This window comes from Streptopelia decaocto, assembly GCF_964273445.1.
Source record: "Streptopelia decaocto genome assembly, chromosome: 14".
Classification (NCBI taxonomy): domain Eukaryota; kingdom Metazoa; phylum Chordata; class Aves; order Columbiformes; family Columbidae; genus Streptopelia; species Streptopelia decaocto.
This window is the reverse complement of record NC_138669.1, coordinates 13,059,795-13,077,814: the sequence shown is the minus strand read 5'-3', so window position 1 is coordinate 13,077,814 and position 18,020 is coordinate 13,059,795. Positions and strand designations below refer to the sequence as shown.

General features: G+C 43.7%; 1 protein-coding gene and 1 long non-coding RNA gene across 5 annotated transcripts in view; one reads left to right on the top strand and one right to left on the bottom strand.

Moving 5' to 3' along the window:
• The window catches only part of LOC309446106 (uncharacterized protein), a 164,179-nt gene that overhangs the window by 84,998 nt on the left and 61,161 nt on the right, over positions 1-18,020 (bottom strand). The window lies entirely within an intron of this gene.
• On the top strand, positions 9,770-13,429 carry LOC309446107. Its single transcript, XR_014185414.1, has 3 exons — positions 9,770-9,910; positions 10,249-10,345; positions 11,002-13,429. It is a non-coding gene; the product is annotated as an uncharacterized lncRNA (long non-coding RNA).

The window sequence follows — 18,020 nt, the reverse complement described above, 5'->3', positions numbered from 1 at the left end:
TAAGGACCAGTAAACAGCTGACATTCTTTGTGCTCCTGAACGGAGATTAAAACTTACCAAAAGTGCTTTGACTTGCAGTATGTTATTAATCCATAAAAGTGCTATGTGCAGGTACAAATGTGCCTGATGCAGTGGCTGTAGAATAGGAAGCTCCAGGACTTTCCTGGGTGACATGGACATTCCAGGCAAAAGTGGGTGTTGCCCTTGGTCTATTTGACATTCAAAATGCCAAACCTATTTTCCAGATGAAGCATTAATTTGCGGACCTATATTTCAAGTCCCAATCTTAATTCCACCAAAGTCACACTTCTGACTTGTCAAACGAATTTCATCAAGAGAGCGGGGAAGTATGAAAACAACATTTAACCATCTAGGAAGCAATAACATGCACCTTCCTGTGTAGGTCAGGAAGAACAACCAAAAAAATCACTGAAATCCTATGTGCTATCTCCCGGGACTCTCTGCTGCTGCCTGCTCTTTTTAGGTTTTCTCTTTACCATTTGACCCTTTTTTTTTTTTGACTTCCTTAGCTTGTTTAATATCAAGGCACTGAGCCCTCGGAAGTATTTAGCATGGAGAAGCTAGAGAGCAGTGTGTCAGAGAAAGGGATGGAAGGAGATGCAGTGCATGCAGTCCTCCTGCGGCTCCGTGTGCCGTGGATGCGCTTGTCCAGCTGCGCCACAGCTGGCGCGTCACTGCTGCCCACTGAGCAGGGACACAGGCTGCTCTCTCCTGGTGACTTTACTGTGAATTTTGTGTCTTTTAGGGCAAGAAGAAAAGCCTATTCTGATAATAGGAGTTTCCACTTGATATTTAGAAGAAAACTGTTGTTTTCACAAGGTTTTCCAGGGCAGCGCTTTGCAGCAAGGCACTGAAATGCTGAGGAAGATCAAGTGCATGAGGTGCACACTCACTAAGAACACAAGCAAAATTTAATTCTTGGATTTGGAAACACTTGAAGAAAGTGCCGCACTAGAATAGTGGTTTGAAGGACACGTTAGCTCCTCCGTGACAGCACGAGTCAATGAGAAATTGAATGGTGCGTTCCCATATGTACACGCACAAAGGAAAATGACTGCCAGCAGGGCCAGCATCAAGTGGCTATTGAAAATAAAAAAGAAAGGGTGAATTTTGACCAGATGAGACAGAAAACATTGGAACAGGGTTCATTATTCAGGCCAGCATCCTCAGTGAGCGTTGAGGAAATGGGGAAAGTGCATCTTTAGTCCTCTCAGAACTATGGAAAGGGAAATACTGAAAGCAGCTCTTCTCAAGACTAACAGTACTCGACTCTGCTCTATGGAACAGCCCCTGGCTGCCAGCAGCGATAGGCAGAAGAGGAAGCATTTGAAAGCACAGAGCTTTTGCTTCCTTGCACTAATCCATCAAGAATTTCTTCTCAAGCTTTAGAAATTAGAGCCTTATAATGGTTTTTATTAGCAAACTTGGGAATAGTGGATTGTATAGAAGCCAAGGCCACAGTAGAATAAAATAAGTCTTACCAACAGGACTAAATATGAAGTACCCCTACAAGCCAGACACATCGCAGAGCAGCTGCTCATTATTTTTCTTTGGCATGTATTTTTTGGGCTATGAGACACCTTCATCTTCCTAACCCCAAAGAGACAGAAGAACAGAACACACTGTGCCTGCTGAGGGCCAAGTCCTCTGCTGACATAAATCAGATCCTCTCCATTGAAACCAACAGATTCGGACTCTGACATCTCACGCCGGCCTCTCACACATCTAAGACCTGGGTTCCCTTCGGTTCGCCAGGCTTCACAAAATAACACAGGTCTAAACAGTTTATAGTCTACAAGGAGGCAGGATCAGTTGCTAATGAGGAAACTACACAAGGGCCTGTGGGTTTTTTAATTAATTTTTAGATTTAGAACAGATTTTGCCAATGTTCGACTCTGGGGACACAGCAGTTGGCAATGTAACTTGGAATCCAATAAAACTAATCCTTCAAGTATGTGTCTCACTGACAGATTCAGTTGAATCAGTATTGCCTTTACAATAAGAGAACAACAGAACAAAAGATATGTATAAACTCATTATTTCCTATATAAACAGGTGGCTATTTTACCTCAACGTCAGTATAAAGACTTCCTAGGCTTAAAGATACAATACACAGATATATTTGTTAAATTCTTGTTGGTCAAAGAGGAAGCTGTCAGATTATTTGTACTTTTATTATTGCTTTTGAAAACACTGAGATCTTGCTTAAGCAGAAGTCGAGTCTCACTTTGAGCTACTGAGATTCCTGCTGCCAAGAATATGAAAAAGAAGAATTACATTTGTGGGCAGATACAAGATGTAAAATGTTCTGGCCTGGGAAGCAGACTGGAAGGGATGGGAAGAGGTGGTGCTGCTGGTCCCCGCAGCGCCGGTCGCTTCTGTGAGCGCCTGTTGGGAGCGGAGCTGGTCTCTCAGTGCACTGCAATCCTTCTGCCATGGTCTTGGCAGCATTTCCAGAGCTATTCATTAGCAGATTACTCATCAGTGGAGCCAGGGCACTCTGTAAACTGATGCCCCATTGACCCTGCTGAATTAATTTTCCATAAATAAAATGCAAACCTCACAGATTTTACTGGTCTCCACAGGCAAGGCTTTTTCCCTTCATTTTCACAGCTGAAGTAACTATTCAAAATGGTATAAAAGCACCTTAGCCGGAAAAAAAAAGGCTGAAAGTGGGTCTTACATATATTCTTCCATATCACAGGTATGTCACTGGAACAAAGTATCTTAAACACTCAGGCGATTGCAGGCTGCTGTAGTTTGCTTGCAGCCTTGAACGTTAGAATCCAGTTTGTTTAGAGAGGAAATGTTGACAAGGACACTGGGATTTGCTCCCTGTTTATTTAAAAAGTAAAAGAGGACTTTTAACTTCTACCTGAAGGGCAGATGGATTGATCTTGCTCTAGCAGAGCGTCTGCAGAGCAGCGCATACAGCCGAGCAGCACATTCTTTTTACTGCATTGTTAATGCAGCACGGGATACAAACCTGAGCAAAATTTCACTTCTACAACTGGTGGTTAATTCTTTGCCAGCAGTAATTAGCTTCTGTAAAGAGTTTATAACAAGAAACCACAAACCAGTTTTATTCTGATGAAATGGATGGGAAAAACCCATTTGCGTCTGTCCGTGCGATGCGAGCTCCCAGGCTTGGCAGGAGAATTGAGACAGACCTAGAGGCCAAAGGCAAAAGGATGCTTTGCTGAGCTACAGAGCAGCTCCATTTGGAATACTCACTTGTATTACCGCAGCAGCTCCAGCCCCAGCCAACGAGCCAGGTTGCTGATATTATTAATAAAACAGTTAAATAGGCAGGACCTTACCCCCAAGCATGCACTGATTTTGCAAAAACTGGCACTTAAGATAAGCCTTTTGTATATTTATGCTAAGCAGATTGCTGTCAAAATTAGGTGAAATTTTAAAGGACCAGAGCTTTAGCCAATTATTAGTAAAAGAGGTATTAATTAATAGTATTGATCTTAAAAGAGCGGTGAGTGTATGCTTAACACTGCACATGGGACTAGGATTAATTTCAGTGAGACTACATCCATTAATAAAACTAAATAAACTGTTCCTAGTTGGTAGGCGTGGATGAACATCTGCATTCATATTGAACATATGCGGAAATAGGGATTCTGTTCCATTCTCTTTCTGGCAGCACGTAGAAGCCCCTGTCCAAGTGCACTCCCCTGGGCAGGATCTGAGGGGTGTACGAGCACCCCAAAGACCAAAACCCCAGTGCCAGGCTGGGCCGTAGCAAGGCATTGAATAACAAATGAGTAACAGCAAGGTTCAGTATTTTCAGTGCTATCACACAGAGTAACAATCTGCCACGCTAAACAAGAGCACGCTGAGGTTAACTGGATAGACCGTCCTGTAACAATGAAAGTGCAAGAGTAGCTGGTTTCTTTAAGTATTGTGCCTTTGAATGTATTTATGCATCAAAAGTGGGGGAAGGAGTAATTGCAGCATGTGCTGGTTTACCTGTGCTAGGCTCAAAGAGCTTGGTCACAATAGCAGCAAAAATGTGGCAATGTGGGTTTAACAGCCAGAGCATCCACTCAGAGTCTTTCAGAGTTTGTAATCTGGTTACCAGCATGTTAAAGACCTCTCAGCTGCCTCTCTGTGGCTGTTATTATCTATGCTAATTAGATTAAGCTAGCAGAGATAATTTTGCACATGCTACAAGCGCACATTAATTCTCCTGGGTGGAGTACGTGTATCCAGGGGATGGCGTGAATTGATACCCTAAGCTCAGATGGGACAGGCTGCTTCAGCCCAGGAGTGCGGAAATAAGGAGGCGAGCAGTTCCACGACGGAGCGGCGCACAGCAGCCCGTCTCATAATTTCGTGGAATAATCCCTGTAATTGTATGAAAGAAAAATCTTAACTGAAAGTTGTAATAACTTTGCCATAACTTCTGGATGTATGCATTTTTCTTACTACAAGAAGGAAGTGGGCAGTGTGGTAAAGTAAATGTATTATTAACTACTCCGGAGATGCGGGTTCATACTTGGTTTTTCCTGGCCAACCTCTATCACCAGCTCTGTCATCCTATTCAAATTATTTCCCCTCCTCCTCCTTTTGTTTCTTTTCTCACTGCTTCTGTTTCATTCATTCATTCATGCTGTAGTTTCTCTTGACATGTTTTGAACAGTACATAGCAACAGGCTCCCAGACTCAGTCTGGGATTTTGGGCATGACGGTAGTAGAAATAAGCAGTAATTCAAACTTGATATTGTTGTTGTTTGGAGCACATGCACTCCCTGCCAATTGAAAAGAGCAAGAAAAAAGAGCTTTTGTTTTTCTACAGTCTGGTGTGTCTCAGGAGAGGAGCAGGTGATTAGATCCTTGCATTCTGCACTAGTGCTCGGAGCAGAAAGATCGCACTTGAATACTCCTCCTGACAACTTGTACCATTGTTCATGGGACAGCCAGCTCAGCCCTGTGCTTCTACACACCGTCAAAAGCAGCACTGCACGATCATTCAACATTTGTCAATGTGGCAGATATATGTCAGCTGTTAACATTTGCTGTCCAATATCCACAATGGCCCTATAAGCTCAGCCTGGAAATGACTTTATGTGACAGCAATGGGGCAGACAGAGGCTAGTCCTGGACTATTAGTCATTGACTTGTTGCTATCAGATTTTACTAACAAGAGGAGGCACTGGTACCTTGTTGTTCTGAATCTACTGGAAAGTCACTAGCTGTGATTCCAAAGCCAAAACCTACTGCATTCCCTTTTAACATCAGCCAAGAGATTGTGATTTAAAAAGATGTGTAATTAAAGAAGATTTAACAGGAAACTGAAGAGAACCTCTAATCAGTCTAACCCTGAGCTTTATTGCACAGAGAAGATAAAACAGAAAGGTTTTATCCTTGGTATGTTCTAAACAGCGTGCCATTAAATCTGGTCCCAGTGTCACAAGCAAGCAGGTGAGGAAAAGAGGATAAGAAGCTGCAAATGAGTCCCCAAAGGTACAGAACAGGCTTCTCCCGTATCTTCAGCTTCCAGGAGAGAGGGAGGGCCCGTGCCCTTATCCTGCATTCTGCCTGTGGGGAGGGAGCATCTTCAGTGCTGTCCCACAAAAGGAACTGCGCTCATCTCCTGGGAGGGATCGTTTTGCCTGTCAGGGAAACAACAGAGTTAGCTCTGGGGAGCAAGATCATCCTGCGTCATTCCAGGGAGGCTCCTCATTTGGCCCTCAGAGCGAGGAGGCTCAGCCCCCCGCCCTGCACTACCCTCCTCCTTCCCGGGGACAGGAGCACACACAGGCAGAAAACACCAGTTCCAAAATCATTACATGCTTCCCCGACTTAAATCTTGACATAAACTCCGTGGAGCCACCAGGTTCAGATTCTGCAAGATAAGGGACCACAGACCACGTATGGGCCTGTCTCATGACGTAAATCCAGCACTTATGGCGTTTCCCTGTTTCTTGTTGCAGTTACTCGCTGAAAACAACAACAACCAGCCCAGATTCTTTAAAATAATTTCGGAAGAAGCAAAGAGGAGACTGACGCTCAGCAGCCCAGCACCACTCGACCCGTGTGGTGACCTCCAGGCTCAGCAGCCACGTAAGCCCTGTCTCACAAGGGCCGTCGTCCCCGTGCCCAGCGCCGGAACGGATGGTCACACCGGTTGGATTAAACATTATACAGCAGGTTGCAGGGCACCTACACACGTCTGTGCTGCTTTGTCGCCTTGGTGGATTCCAGTCTGAGTGACCCAACTCCAGACGCTCGTTAGGGTTGCCGGCGAGTCAGTCCTCTGTTAATCGCCATTGTGCAACATGTGGTGAGGACGTCACTGCTGGATTTTCATTATCCTCTTGCTAAAATGTATCACTCTGCAGGAAGCAGCTTTTGGGATAGATGGGGAATGATGCTGAAAATAATATGAAAGGGAAAGAGGGCTAGAATATACTGTCACAATGTTTCTGAGTAAATAAAGATAAGAGTGATGGAAGCTCCTCTGGCAGGGGCGTTAGCAAAGCCCCAGCAAGTTAGTTTAGCAGGAGAAAACTGACAAGGAACGGAAACAAGACATCCAAAGCAAGGATGTGCTTTAACTAGGCACAAAGCCCAAGTTATTTAAGAAAAAGAGGCGGAGCTGGTTGCAGAGCAGCTAATTCATTTCTCCTTATCTCCCCTCGGCAGAGCGAGCTGTTTAAAGAGCACTTGAGGCAGGCCGGCTGTTCCTCCCCTCTCCCCTCACCGAGCGCCTTGCAGAGAACAAACATGAGTTCTGGTGCAAGTAACTCCCGCTCCCCACGGGCTGCAGAGAAACCAGCCGCGGTTTATTGGGCATGTGTGTGACACCCCAGCGCTCTGAAGCGCAGGGCGGTATTGGCACTTGCTCCAAGTTCAGCCCTATGCTAAAATATTTGCTGGAATACGAATGCCAGTTATAAATATTTTTCTTTCATTTCATTTGTGTGTTGGTAAAAGACCCAGTAAACACAGACACGCTGTCATAAAACCACTCTTCAAGTATAACTTAATTTGCTTAGCAGAACTCAACTGACTACAAATTTTACCACCTGAATAATTATTTTGTGGTTTAAGTACGTTACAAATTTCAGGGAGATACTGAAGACAACAGGTCTGATATCTGCGAGGTATAACATATCTTCTTATTCTCTGGTAGTTAAACTAATTTTCTTAGCAGTTCATTTAGTAGAACTAGTATTATATGGACAGAGATACTAGAACATCCTGCTGGACCATTTTGTCATAAAATTAGTTCTGGTCTATACTGATACTTAACACAAAGTGGTTCCAGTTTATTATACCGTGTCACTTAAGTCCCAACACAAGCTGGAGTTAGGGATAGGCTCAGGCCAAGCTGGGAATCAAGCTGGGTTAACCTTGCAACTAGAATCTCAGCAGCTATTCCAGGTCTGACCTCTGAGCTTCACAGTGTGTAGCACTGCTGACTAATGTCTTTTCTGCAATAACTTTAAGCTCAGTCCTAATTGTCAGCATAGACTAAAGCTGCTGCTATCTTCTTCCTTTAGCTGATGTGCCTGAGGAGATCCTCTGTCAGTTCACCAAGGCCACCGTCCCCTTCTGCCTCCCCAGCTGTCCAAATGGAGCCTCTCCTGTCCGCCTCCTTCTCCAGCCATCCTGTCCCACCACGGGCAACCTCTGCTCACTTCTACCTGCAGGGAATTTCCAATAACGTCTCAGGAAACTCTTGTGCATTATTCATAGCTCTAAGCTCCTCGCTTATTTTTTTCTCCATTATCACCTTTTAGTTTGTAATCTCATCAAACAGCAGACTGAATCTGCTACATTTGTCTAGTAATAAACTGAGTACATTTCCAGGATTAAATACAACTGAGTATTTATAATCACCGAGGAAACGATTTTCAGCATCTTAAGAAAAACAAAGCGGTGGTAACCTCTGAGTTACGAGTTAGAGAACTGATGGATTCTGCTACAAAAGCAGCATCCGTGAATGACTCCTCAGTGGAAAATCTGGGTTGTGAGCTTATTGCTCGCATCTGCTACAGCAATGGCAGTGACATTTTAAAATACTAAACTCAGTTGGTAAGTTACTATTTTAGAGCAGATGTATAAATTCAGCACACTTTCATCAAAACCAGAGCACGCATGTAGCAAATTGGAACTTGATGTCAGCGGTAAACATTTGTACAATGAACACAAACACGCAACACGAGAGTCGTGTGTCATTCTCCTGGTAACCCAGCGCTGGAGAGGCCAGGGGCAAGAAAAGCTGTCGTACTCGCTTTCTTGACTGAAGAGACAACTTCTTCCCTAGAAAAGGGCCCATGTGTGCAAACCAGAAACTGACAGTGAACTTGCCATCTGAGGTCTCAGGCAGACAGACTGTTCCATGGCGGTGAAAGAGCCGAACTGTGTTTGTTCAGTCCTACAAGCTCTGAAATGTATGGACTGGTAAATGTAAGGGGGCACGAAATCTGTTCAGCTCCATGTCAACCTGGTGGCTGCAGTTTTTAGTGCCAGGAACACTCAAGAACACTCCAGAAGAACACTCCTGCTCAGTTACAGCGCAGTGAGGGACAGGAGCAGCACACAGCACGGTCACAGAAGCCTCGCTGCAAAACAGTTAAAAATACTTGGGTCTTTTCAAGAATTGAAGGACTAGCTGTGAAAGTTGCTATTGACTTCCAGGGAGCCAGGCTGTAAACAGCACGGCCCGACTGAAGATGAGGACAGTATAATGTATCTGACGGGTACAAATCTTCCACATGGGCAGCATCAGGCGAGGTGCTTGTCAAAAAGGCATCTGCAGCTGTTCCCTTTTCAGGCTGTTTATAGGAGGATTTACCATCTGTGCAGCAAAACAATGCACCCCCAGTGATGGGTGGCTGTCAGATGCAGCTCGATCTCGTGGCTGAAGCACAGGACAAGCAGTCAGGAGATTCACATTCTATTTATTGCTCTCTTAGTGGCTCCCAGAGCCAATAAGGGGAAATCACTTCACTGCTCTGTGTCTTGTTTTCCTCCAAGATACTACTTTACCTTATTAGTGGTACGAACACCCATTGTTTGTGTTTATAAAGCGCTTTTTGGTCTTTGGATTGCAATGCTAAAGCAAAACAAACCAAGATGCATTTCCACAGGATTTCTAAAGCTTCGAGAACAGCAGCTCAACCTGTTTACTGCAGCAAAGTTAAAGGTCCATAAACTGTATCACAAACAACTCAAAAACAGCCCAAGAGTCACTGTGCTCCTCCCTCCACCCAACTTAGTATAGTAGTGATCTTTCAGAGATCGTGGCAATAAGAACACTAGAAACACACGGCAAAAGAGATCGAACCACCAGATTTGTTCAGAGGTGAGCCACCAGAAATCAGCACAAACTTTGGGGGATTTTGATATTCTACCCTGAATTTTTCAGCTTCTTAGTGGCACTGGAAATGGAATGGCATTGAAAAGTCAAGGTATCATAGAATCATAGATAGCATCCCTTTATAGAATACATTTTCTCTTCAGAATAAATCTCCTAGAGTTTTTTTCTAGAGCAAAGCACTACAGCTGTGCAGGGCTCAGCACTTCATGTTGGGTTTCTGTGAAAGGCACCGAGTTCAGAGTGTACAGTTCCCAGCACCACTGCGCTCTGGAAGCACAATAACTTCACAGCTTGTCCCAGTAGAGTCATATACAAGTGAGCTCTAGTTTGCTTAAATATTTCAAGAGTTTCCTGGCTTGCCCTCACTCTGGGATTAGCCCGGAGTCTATACCAAAATTAGGAAGGAGATCACAGGATGAGTCTTCACTGATAACACTTTTCTAAAGCCTAATGAAGTTGCTCAATAAAATGCATTTGTGGAGCAAGGCTGAGCGTGTAGGATAAATGTGTTGCCGGTTCCAGCAGCGTGCCTCACTAGGATCCACGGTGAGTTGTGTTCCTCTAGGGGACTTTGGAATAAAGCTTTGTCCCACTAAAATTAACACAGCTGCCAAAGAACCATAGTATTATAATTCATATTTTCTGAATGTTCTGCCTTCCACTGATTAATTGTGAGATCAGTTCTACTGCTTTCCTATCTCAATGTTGTTGATTGTATATATAAGGAAAACAATCTAGCCATTTTTGTGTTTCGTTTTAATTTTCCTGTTGTTATTGAGTCCTAAATGATCTTGTTTTTGTTTCTACTGCTCTGTAATGAGTCACTGGCTTATTTAATTTCATTTTATTGTAACTGTTATCTTTTCATTATTGTTTTTTTCCAGTCAGTTACTCATAAGACCACAAGATATAAACAGGACACTGTTGCTTGGACAACTTCTGAGGGTCATTTTTTTTCCCTGTCACCCAAATCCAAGGCAAGTTCTGAGCGGTCCTCACATCCCAACAACTTTCACCTCAGTCCATGTATATTTTCACGTCATGTTTCCATTGATCCTTATGTTTGCCAACTAAAAGTGATCGGTCTGTCTGGCTTGGTTGTTGTTTAGAAGCTTTCTTGGGTTTTCTAATGATGCCTGATCTAAAACTTCGCAGAGATAGAAATAGATTAGATTTTAGTTATAGAAAATCAAGTTTAATTTTATATAATTTCTTTTGCTGCAAACAAATTTTGACATAAACTGGGTTTCAATTGAAAATCTGGAAGAAATAGTTACCCAGTGGAATGTCGATTTTTCCTTTGGCATCTCTCCCATTTTCATGTGAACTTCATATTTGGTGGAGTTTTCTGCAGTGACTCTTTCTTGCTAGACTTATCTTTAACCTGATTTCCTAAGGAAACAGGATTTATATGGTTGTGCTGTGTTTGCATATGTTCCATACATGCGTCTCTTTATCCATCAATTCTTTATAATTTCGAAGCAGCTGGCAGCTTTCCGCTAAATCTGATATCATGACAGAGCTCTAAATTACGTTAAGATTTTATGTTTCGCTGTAGTAGTCAGAGATTTTATTAATGCATCTATGAAGGGAAAAAGCTTCGGTAGAAGTGACCTTGTATTCAACTCCACAGAAAGCAGCTGAGTGAGAACAGTGAATGCCCAGCGCTGGGGAAACGTGCCGCTGGAGCCCACGGCCACCAGGGCACTCACCGCGGGACACAGAGGCACAGAAACCCCACATTCACTAGTTCTGCTACTTTTTGTACTTAGTTTCCTATGAGGCCAGAAATCCTCAGAAACTATGAGACTGTTTATAAATATGGAACATGTTTGATTAGAATTGGTTCATATTTGGGGGCACAGAGATTATTTAGTGCTTTTGTCTAAGGTGATTTGCAGCTTTCAAGCCGCATCCCCCTTGTTGGTACCCAGAGAACTAACAGACCTACAAAGACTTAAGACAATTTCAATCTATGTCAGCGTGCCTTTGTTTCTGCTGTTACCTGTGCCACCTGAGATAAAAAAAATCGAGATGTCCCTGTATTTGCCACAATTACACCTTCCAGTCACGGCTTTGGACATACTCCAAAACGCAAATTGTCTGGCATGAAAAACGTAACCTTTGAATATCTATTTGCAGCTTTTACATGAAGTAGGTTTATGGAGTATTCTGTAGCACCACAGAGCTTCAATGGCCTCTCTAAATAATCTGCAATACGCCAGAAATTATTGATACAGATGTCACAGAATTGCTAGAGGTACTGGCTGCTGTCCTGCAGCGTTCAGCAGATTGGATATGTTGTAATTCAAAAAGCTTTTCTGATGAGGAGCCTTGGAAGAGCCATGACAAGTGGTGATTTTAGGCAAAGGCTTTGGTAAACTCCAAGTATTGTAGAAGTGGCCCTAGAGATGAAGGAGCAGCGACGCTGTGTGAGTCAGCAGCCAGCAGGTACGGGTGTTGGGAACGACACCCAGAGACAAGAGCTCCGACTGAACTTCTGACCAGCGTGATCACCCAAGAATTTGTGGCCGCTTGTGCAAGAGTTAACGCCAGCTAACTGAACTCGGATCCCAGCTTGGGTAATTCCGTTCTGCCTCTCGAAAATTCCCCATTTATTTCAAACATGCAATACTTTTTCACTTCCTCCATTAAAGACTGCCAAGCAGTTTTGCATGTTTTGTTGAGCACTTTGCTGTGTTTTACCCCACAGGCAGCTAAAACCCCCGGTGAATGACCCACTGCAGAGCTTCGCTGCATTTTATACTACCTGTTCTGTCTATTCATATACAGAACAGCTCAACATTTTCATACAGAGCTGCGGTTTGTAGCAAAGAGCCAACAAAAGCTGACACCGAGAAGGTTTTGTCCCCTGGACAGATCAGTAGAGTGTGAGACAGATGTGACCTCTAGGTTTAGCTCTTCTGTTTATCTCGAGGAGCAACTTGGTCGTGTTCCTTCACTTTCTAGTAAGGCCAAAAAGCACCTTTATTTTACTTCAGAAGAAGTTGGCTTGGACCCTTAACTTCTGTGCCTCAGTGCTTGTCAGTAACAGAGGAATAGCAATGCTCATTAATGTCTCATTAATATTTACTATAATGGATGCTTTATGGTCACTTTCCAAGGGAGATGTATTCCTGTTTCCCATTTCTGCTGACACCTAAATTGATGAATGAACAAATCGATCCATTTCTACCTTACACAGTGCTAGACAACTCACAGTATTTTATGGCAGCAAAAGGAAACACAGAAGTAAAGCCAGAAACGCTGATTAAAAGCATGTTCAGTGAGACAGAACTGCAGCTTGGTCTACACAAGTGTGCGGTAGCGATAATGTAAAAGCAATTACTTAGGCCAAGGCAATTTACTGAAAAATTGTTTTTTACTGAGCACCAACTTACTCAGTTTACACGCTCGCTGCCAGGAAACAGAGCCAATTAGTGCCACTTACACGGGGACACGGAGACGCGGCCCCATCTGCCTGCTGGGACTCGCCCCGTGTCTTTCACCGTGCCACACGATTCCTGTGGCAATACCAATACCCTTGCCAGCCTGTTCTCAGCAATATGTATCGATACGGCATCTGTCATCCTGAATGATGACCCTGCACTTCACTAACATAATAAGCTAATGTGGAATCTATCTATCTATCTATCTATCTATCTATCTATCTATCTATCTATCTATCTATTTATATATACATATATATTTAACTGTGCTGTGTGACACGCATACACTAGGCTTTACAGTAGTGTGAGATATTTTGGTGTACATTTAGCATTGCTCCTCTGATTTCCGAATTGCCACCAGTATAACTGAGGCAAGGATTTAATTCTACAATCACCATGCACTTCCCGGACTGAAGTTCAGCTAACCCTGCAGCTCACCAACAAACTGGAAAGGCAACTGAAAAATAGAAATGAAGGGTGCATTCAGGTTTCCTTATCATGGACAACTTTCAACTAGCAGTGACATCAAAGTCAATTGGAAGAAAAGATAATCCTCGGTGCTTTTTCTGCCATTCATAGGATTTCTAAAGTCAAGTAACACAAAGTTTTTGTAACAAAAAAGTAAATGTGTAGCCTTTTGGTTGCAATTCAAGTTCTAATAAAACTGTTTATTGAACTCCTTGACCCCTTCCTGGAATCCGCTTGAGCTTCCCAGAACTTTGTGTCATGTGGTTCTCGGTCATTAATAACGAAGGATGACACAGCAGCCGCGCCGCGCGGCAGCGTCTGCGCGGGAGCCGGCGCCAGGAGCGCCCGAGCGCACCAACAGCGGGGCCCGGCCCCGCGGCCGCCGGGCAGCGGCGAAGGGCAGCGGCAGGAAGTGATTCAGCGGGTACAGTGCAGCGTGTGGGACACGGTCAGAAAGATCCCAGCCTTCAGCTGGGGACCAGCACAGCGCTGGGCAAACGGCTCTGCGCTCCATCCTGGATATTCGATCCATCCCCGCTGTGTTTACACTGAGATCCTCCTCCACCAGCCAGCTGCGCATTAGAAGCAGCATCTGGTGCTAAAGAGGGTCAGTGAATCCAAAGACCTCTCCATGCACGGCCGATCTGTTCTGTCCACCCACTCAATTACGTTCATAGAGCCCTTCTGGCTTTTGCCTGGAAATCTTTGGCTTTCGAACTCGAGGTCTCTCCAGCAGTTCTCCTCCAGCTTCTGGACTGCTTTACTGTTCCCTGAATCTGCTCAGCCGCTTCCCTGCCAGCTCCCAACCCCTCAGCCCTCCTGTCCCACCCCGCTCCCAGGGCTAATTAATCATCTCTTCTTATGACAACTGGACTGTAGCTAAGAACGAAATTCTGAGTGGCCATTTGCAAAGGGCAGAGCTGTTGTGTCTGCTGCAGCAGATACATTCTAGGTACATCCCGCCTCAACAATTATTTGCTTAAAAGAACAGAAAAGGGCAGGGATATTGCTGTATGGAGAAGCTAATCACATTCTAGTGTGAGATGCTGCACTTCAGCTACAGCAGGATGAATAAGACTCATTTTGAATTGATTCAAAAGTCATATCTTTGCCAAATTTGTATTTAGTTACACATATTCTTCTCCTATAAACCAAAGAAAAAAACTGTATAGACCTTGGAGGAAATGGGGTTAATTTTGATCGAGTTCATTGCAGTGTCAGTCACTCTAATTTCTCCAGTGGCTCAAAACTCGCTGTAGGAACTTGGGTGTTGAGGGAGAGGGAGAAGAGAAAATGTAAATCTCAAATTAATTGGGAAGTAAAACATCACATCAAATTATGGTGGTTTTTTTCTTTCCATTTGTGTCCTAAGCTGCCTCTGCTTACTTCTCCACAGCTCTTGCCATTGTATTTATAATGCATATTTGCAAACACCATTGCTCAGTTCAGTTAAAGTTCATTTGTTAAGGAAACAGAAATATCCCTGAATCCCTGGAATGAACTCTCCAGTACCTGAAGTCCGTTACTATCCTCTGCTCCAAGCATCAGGCGTGCTTTGACCCACCTCCTCAAACACAAAGGCTGCATGGGTACGGCATTTTCAACACAAACAGGTCTACAGATAGAAAAACATGTGCCTGCAAACCCCGTTCTCACTCTGGGGAGAGGAGGAGAGAACGAACCGCACGTGGCAGCTGTGGCTGGTGTTTTACACACGGCTGGGAGGTGACAGGACGTGTGGTGATGGGACCGGTATCGACACAGCTCCAGAAAGGACCCGGCGTTCGTTTCAGAGAAATAAAGGGCTCATCTGGACAAGGAGATATTTAATATTTTAGTAGATCTCACTAAGTTACTTTAAAACAAGTTAACACATTCCACATTCCACACCCTGGTCTAGACAAAGCCTAGAAGCAAGGAAAGCAAATGAATGACACATGGAGTAAGGCCTGCACCAGGGAGGAAAGCTGACGGGAGGCACTGGGAGAGACGCAGCGCAGACCAAGAGGAAGACAATGAAATGGAAAAAAAGAACGCTATCGTTATAACGAACAGGACCAGCTGAGCTTTCGAGGGGTGCTCTTCTTCCTAATCCATAACACATGCTGCTTCTTAACTCCAGTTGTTTGTTTATTTGTTGTGTGTTTTTGTAAAATGAATCAGCCTTAGAAAAAACCCGTGGATTTAAATTACAGAGGGCAAAATCTCAGTGTACGTCAACTACTTTGGCAAACCCCATAGGTGGTTCAAGAGGAAAAGCTACTTGGGAATTTTCCGATGAAGAGTGTCTCTATTTTTTTTAAAGGAAAATTACACTATACTGAGCCCAAAACTTTTCATGGGAACGTGGTGTTGGAACTGTCCTATTTTGTATAAATATTAAATATGCACTGAATTTGGTCTCCCACATGCCACAGAAGTAGTCTGGCCATTGTGGCTCAAATTTATCTCTTTATTTAGTTCCAGTGATCTGCTGAATTTTTAATCAAAATAGAATAGCACAAGAGGAGAGCCCTAAAGCAACCACTGGTCTGGTGATTAACGCCCTCACGTTAGACTCGGGGCATGAGTTCTGCCTCTGGGTTTGACTTGGGAAATCTCTCACATCCCAGCTAATTGCCCAAGCTACTTGGCGATTAATTATTTTGGGGTAAAGCTTGTATGTTCTTCAAGGACAATGTGGGAAGGTGAACACGGCGATGGTGGCTCCTACTGAAAGCTCCTGAGGACAGTGAACTTCAGTCCTTCATGGCCAGGTGGTCAGACATATTTTCAAGTGACCGAAACAGAACCACTTCCTTGTTACGTTAGTGAGTGAATGTTCTGCCAAGATACAGACACATTCTGGTCACATAACCTAACCAGAGCATTACTGGTGCATTATCAGATTACCAGAGCACTGGAGCCAGGCACCGGGCTCACCATCTTCTCCCTGAGCACACGTGTCCGTGGGAGAAGAGGCAGAATTAGGCAGCAGGACACAGGAAGCGTCCAGGAAACTGCACTTAACAGTTAAAACATCTACGTGAATGAAGCCTTGAGCCTGTTTTGCTTCAACCAATGTTCCACTCAAAGTATGACTCAGCTTTTGGGGGCTGATCCAAAGCCCACTAAAGACAATGAGAGTTTTTCCATCAACTTGAGCAGCCTTTGGATGAAGGTCTTGGTCCTGATCCTGAAAGCCTGAGTCACATGAGAAAGGCTACTCAAAAAAACATCAAATCCAGAAATCCATGTTGAGATTGTACCCAGCCCTTTCCTAGGTAAGTATTCCAATTTAAACCAACGAAGCCAATTTAGTCTGATTATCTGCTCATTATCCTGAACTTCAAATAGCATTTCATGATCATAGGTATTTATGAGCATAAATCCTTGATCATACGCGTCCACAGAAGTGTTCATGTTTTCAGAGCTGATAAACTGTTTTTCTTCCCTCTTGACTTTATTTTGTCTAGGAGTGTTACCAAAATGTACTTCATGAATGATTTAGTATAGACGTCAGTATATGCTACACAGTTCACCTTAAGGCCTAAGGTCCGGTTATACTTAAAAGTGTCTTAGTTACAGAAAGCCAACTGTAATGTAGGTAAAATAAATGTGGCTTACTTTCAGTAGCTAACACTTTCACATGCTGTTTTTTGAGGGCAGGGATTTTTTTGGTAGAAGAGGTCTAACCTTTTTCATCCAGTTTTGAAGATGTACCTTATTATTTTTGAATAAGATGTCTTTAAACCCCAGTATTCAACCATTAAAGAGGAGAAAGACCAACCAATGCAACATTTGGGCCTTGCAACTTCCTCCACAAAGGCTGTATAGCCAAAGCAAACACTGTGTGAAATTATTCAATTATTCTATAAATTCCTATGCATTAGTCTGTATACAAACATAGTCCGACTGTAGCTCTTTGATGGACAGTTCTCCGTTGTGACACCTGGCTTACAAACAGGCAGCGGCAGAGCACAGCGTGTAGCAACATCTCTTGGATGCTACTGATCATTGGCTCAACTCAGCACGTTTGTTTGGTGCCTGAGAAAGCTTTTCATACAAACACTGTTAAGCCCTTTTCTTCAGTACAGGCTATACAGTATATAAATAATATTTGATGGTCCTGGTGGAGTTACAACACAAAAAATGTTTTTACTCATATGGTTTGTGTTAACTTTACAAGGGAAATACAGCATATGGGGAAAAGGATTTTTATTTGCTTGTATAACCATGTCTACAGCCTGACTGCTGCCACAGGACTGCCTTGGTTAACACAGAGAATGACACGGCCTTGATACGGATGGGGTCCAGCGTGACAGAGGCCATAGCAATACACAAGGAGTGCGAATGGGGGGAATGGAGTTACAACAGCTGTCACAGCTTTACCTTGTAAAGCTCTACCTTGTAAAGCTGTGCCGCTTCATCTTTAAGCACAGCCCGAACCTCAGATTGCCTCACAGAACTGAGGGCTCCAGGATCCATAAACGTCGTTTCCCAGGATAATCCTTGACTTTTGTTCGAGTCTGTTATTTCCCACTTAATACCCACCGCTTTTAAATTGGTTATTATTAGTTCTTATTATATTTGAAAACTTTAAGAGTCTCTTAAGAAGCAAAAAAGGGGACATAATTAAAGAAAAATGTAGAGAATAATCCCAATCCAGTGTGACTTTACAGCTGCGACAGACACTGATCCGTGCCCTTGGGGAGGGAGCCGGGAAGCTGTGGTGGGCCAGAGCCCTCAGCATCGTTTGA